This window comes from Coturnix japonica, chromosome 4 (assembly GCF_001577835.2).
Source record: "Coturnix japonica isolate 7356 chromosome 4, Coturnix japonica 2.1, whole genome shotgun sequence".
NCBI classification, from domain to species: domain Eukaryota; kingdom Metazoa; phylum Chordata; class Aves; order Galliformes; family Phasianidae; genus Coturnix; species Coturnix japonica.
In genome coordinates, this window is record NC_029519.1 from 56,643,493 (window position 1) to 56,648,361 (window position 4,869).

Genomic DNA, 4,869 nt, shown 5'->3' on the forward strand with positions numbered 1-4,869 from the left:
CTAGCAACCTAAACCTATTAATAAAAACATAATGCAGATATCATCATTAAAGATTAAAGAAGTAGCTGGGAGGAAGGATGCTGTGGATGTTTTTTGTTCCTTTTTCACAGGCTTTGTAAACTCCAGCTTTTCTTTATAAACCACCACTGCTCTTAAGAAGTAAATGTGCTTTTTTTCCAAGGATCCTAATATCCTTCACTTCAAAAGTACACTGCAGAATGCTTGTGAAGATCACTTGGAGACTTTTCAAGCCTGCGATTCCTGCGATTCCAGGTCTAGTGATATCTATTTTATACCAGGCCTCCAAAGTTCCTTGCTGTTAGTTGAACGTTGGCACTTTTCTCAGTTTTAAGATGCCAACAGCAAAGTACCGAATGCAATATTGGCTGATAAAACACACAAGACACCAATAAAAGCATTCTTACTTTCCCTACTCCGGGTTATTTAAGCAATGATACAACTTACATACCAGCTACTAGCAAAAACAAAACAAAATACTTTTCCTAGAACTTTGATCTTCTCTTTAACAGTATCTTTCTGTGCAGCAAAAGGAATCCCTTATCTTTGAATCTTTCACATTTATTTTCAGTTTTGACACAAATAATGAAGTTGTTTAAGCTGGAAGACCAAAAACAAAGTATTCCTTTGTAGTAAGGAAATTAGCTCAGTCTGCTCAATAGCTGCACCCACCACCAGGCGGCAATAAGAACTGTGAATTTTAACTGCTGCTAACACAGCTCCACTGTGCTACAAACTTGTTCTTTATAACATCAGTGTAACAAAAAGTTCTGTTACAGATGCAAAAGAAAAACAGTCTTGCAAAGAACCACTTTCTCAAAGTAAGCTTAGCTACAAAGTTGAAACATAATCCCAGTTTTGCCTTCAAGTGAAACACAAAGAAAAAACGTTTATTTCTTAGCATTTCACTGCATCCTATTTAGTATCAGCATAATCAAACCCAGGAAAAAAGAACTGATGAAGTTTAAAGGCACGTGTCTTGTTTAATTTTTACAGCATTTCACCAGAATCACACAGTACAGCCCTATCAGTAGGTTCATATGTACAGAGTGATACTTTTATGCAAGCATAACCAAATACCGTATCATGAAGGAAATGGGATCTACAAGACACGGCCATTCTACCACAGCATCTGCAAGTGGCTGTGGAGCAATCTCAGCCTTTCTAACAGGCAGAAATTCAGCTTCTACACTCACTATCTGATGCACAACGTAATTACGTCTGCTGCACCTTACTGTCCTTGCACATTCATTCACGACCCTTTTATGCTTGCACTTGCTAACTTCTGTGATAAAACAATTTGAGTGCTCCACCTAAAAGCTAATTTGGCCAACAAACAAAATCTGAACAGAAAAAGAAAAACCTCATTAGGTTTGAATCAGAGCTTCCCCATCTGTCTAATCAAACAGCTGCACGTGCTCTGCCTGCTGGCTCAAGGAAAGCAAATAGAAGCCATGCCATCAGTAGGAGGAAAACATAAGGCAAATCTATAAAACCACACGTTCTGTGCAATTTTCACTCAGTTATTTTATTTTAGAAAACAAAAACATGATGTTCTTCCACATTTATCCTGTAAAAATGCAAACATCTTACGAGAAGTTCACAGGGACGCTCTTCTACCAACACAAGGTGTACATGACAACCATTCAAGATAAACCCAGAGGTATCAATTCAGCTTATCTAGAAAACAGCTACGTTCTTCTAAGAGCTTTTCAACTACAGAGAAACCATTCAGCTGTGCAGATGTGCAAGATCCAACATTTGAACTGGCACTCTGTGATCACCACTAAGCACAACGAGTTCATCACAACAATATTAGAGACCATCTGGGGTTACATTTGAATTTAGTAAGCCACTTCCTCATCATACTGTTATAGAATTCTACTAAAACTGCAGTAAAAGTGTTTTGTCTTACTTTTCGCTGCAAAAACAAACAAACAAAAACTAAGAAGTGGAAATATTTCACTTCATTTAATTTTAAATATATATATATATATATATATAATATATATATATATTATTTTTCACAAAAACTATCTTCAACTACTTTTGCCCTAGGCATCAGCCTGGAGAAGAGAAGGCTGTGGGGAGACGTCGTCATACTGGCCTTCCAATATGTGAAGGAAAAGCAAGACATAGAGATTTTGGAAACGGTCCAAAGGAGGGCCTCGAAGATGATCAGGGGGCTGGAGCACCTCCCCTATGAGGACAGGCTGAGGGAGTTGGGTTTGTTCAGCCTGGAGAAGAGAAGGTTGCGGGGTGACCTCATTGCAGCCTTTCAATACCTGAAGGGAACTTACTCCCAGGAGTAAACTCTTCAAAAGGGCTGACAATAGCAGGACATGGGGAAATGGTTTTAAGTTGAAAGAAGGAAGATTTAGGCTGGATGTTAGGGGGAAGTTCTTCACTAGGAGAGTGGTTAGGCCCTGGAACAGGCTGCCCTGAGAGGCTGTGGATGCCCCGTCCTTGGAGGTGTTCAAGACCAGGTTGGACGGGGCCCTGGGCAACCTGATCTAGTAAAGGTGTATGTTTGGTGGCCTTGCCAGGCAGGGGGGTTGGAACTACATGATCCTTGAGGTCCCTTCCAACCCGGGTCATTCTGTGATTCTGTGAAGGGAGATTACAAACAGGAGGGAAATCAACTTTCTACACAATTATATAGTGATAGGACAACTAGAAATGGTTTTAAACTAAGGATTGGATACTTAGATTCAGCGTCAGGCAAAAGTTTTTCACTGAGAGAGCAGTGAGGTGCTGGAACAGGCAGGCTGCCCAGAGAGGCTGTGGATGCCCCATCCCCGGAGGTATTCAAGGTCAGGTTGGATGGGGCTCTGGGCAATCTGATCCGATCTAGCAGTTGGCACCTCTGCCCTGAACTCGATGATCCTTGGGGTCCCATCCAACCCAAGCCATTCTATGATTCATTCTAAATGTAACACTCTGAGTTGTTTTCTCAGCATATAAGGGTAAGATACATGCCAGAGTACCCCCATCATATACAGCTCAGAAAGCACAGTGACCTTACTGCCTCATGTACAGTCAGTAAGGACCTTCAACAAGTGGACTGTAAGACAAACGTTTAACAGCACTGTACCCTTCTCAGACCAGAAGTCTCTAAACTTTCCCACTGTCATCTGGGATATTCCCAAACAACTTACATGCAAGCAAACTTACGTTCCCAGAGCTATGCTGATTTTTTTCCTAAATGCAGTAATGAATCAAAGAGGTTCAGCCAGCTTTCCTCCTGGAGATGAAGCTTTCATATAAGCAGTGTTGTTTTTCATCTCCAACATATTTCACTAACTTAGGTACTTAGGTACTTTAGGTAGTAGGCGCAAGTGGTAGAAGTGCCGCTCTGCTACACAGGAGGCTCGAATCCCGGGGGTTGGACTTGATGATCTTTAAGGTCCCTTCCAACCCGCATGAGACTGTGATACTGTGATACTTCACTAATTTAGGTAGTTAGGTACTGGAATAGGCTCCCCAGGGAGGTGGTTGAATCGCCATCCCTGGATGTGTTTAAGAGCCGTTTGGATGTGGTGCTCAGGGATATGATTTAGCAGAGGGTTGTTAGGGTACTGGTTAGGCTGCAGTTGGACTTGATGATCTTCAAGGTCTTTTCCAACCCGGGTAATTCTATGATTCTATGATTCCATGATAATTTGTGTATCACCTTACTTTCCAGCATACAGGCTATTTCCAGATGAAATCCTCCTATAAACACTTTGGAGTCCTTCCATTGTTCTATTTCTGCAAGCAGCAACCCAACACCAGTCTCAGCTTCTTGGACAATGGGGAATCCATGAGAGCTCTCTCTATTTGTGCATGTGCATAGTGCTTCATATTTACCAGGGAGATGAAAACCCTTTCAAGTATATTTACTACAGTAATGAGAAAACAGCATACAAGATTACAGTCACAACATTTACACATCAAACCATCTACACAATTACAGTCGCACACATTTTGCAATCTACAGCAATGTGCAAATTGCCAGAAGTATCACAAGAAGACATGCTAATAGAATGAAAATCCTAAGACATGCAAGATTCTTTTTGTGCAATGGATTTGCTGTTGGCACTCTCCTGTACCACAGCATTCACCTCAGCTGCAGGAGATGTGAGCAATCCTTCTCTTTGCGCTCAGAAGCTTGAAAAGGCTAAATGAAAAACTAAGGGTCATAAAAAGCCTTCAAAGAGCCATAAAGATGGAAGATGGTATCAAGTATATCTTAAAATTCACATTCTGAGATACACTGAGCGCTGTAATTTAGCGTTAAGTCATGAAACACCTACACAGCACTGCCAGCCGCCTAATACCGACACGCAGACGGCAGAGAAAGCTCTCCCGCACAGCACAGCCCACACGGAAGCATGGAAAGCCACAAACCTAATCGCCACAGAAATAATCACCCACACCAAGGGAGGGCCACCCGCCGCAGCAGCGCACATCAGGGCCCAGCGGGTCCCGCCATCATCGGCAGCGCAGAACAGCGCTGCAGCCTGAGAGCCGTGGGGCTCGGCGAGGCACGACACGGGCCGCCCGCTCCCTCAAGGCGCCGGAGCCCGCGGCAGCGAGGGCGGGCTGCGCTCCGAGGGCCGCGGGCAAAGCCGCGACCGTTGCCGACGCCCCGCCGGCGTCTCCTTGGAGAGAGGGTAACGCAGCCCTTCCCACAGCGGAGAGGCGCGACTGACCTGCCGCCCCGCGGGGTCTCCGGGCCCGCTGCCTCCCCCCGGCCTTCCCCACAGCTCCGAGCAGCGAGACTAACTAAGCCCACCTCCTCCCCTCAGCCCGCACGACCCCGCGCCAGGCGGCCGCGCAGCCTGAAGGCCTCTGAGAGGATCGGCTCAC

General features: G+C 44.5%; 1 protein-coding gene across 17 annotated transcripts in view; it reads right to left on the reverse strand.

Moving 5' to 3' along the window:
* The window catches only part of PCM1 (pericentriolar material 1), a 38,241-nt gene that overhangs the window by 33,148 nt on the left and 224 nt on the right, over positions 1-4,869 (reverse strand). The window lies entirely within an intron of this gene.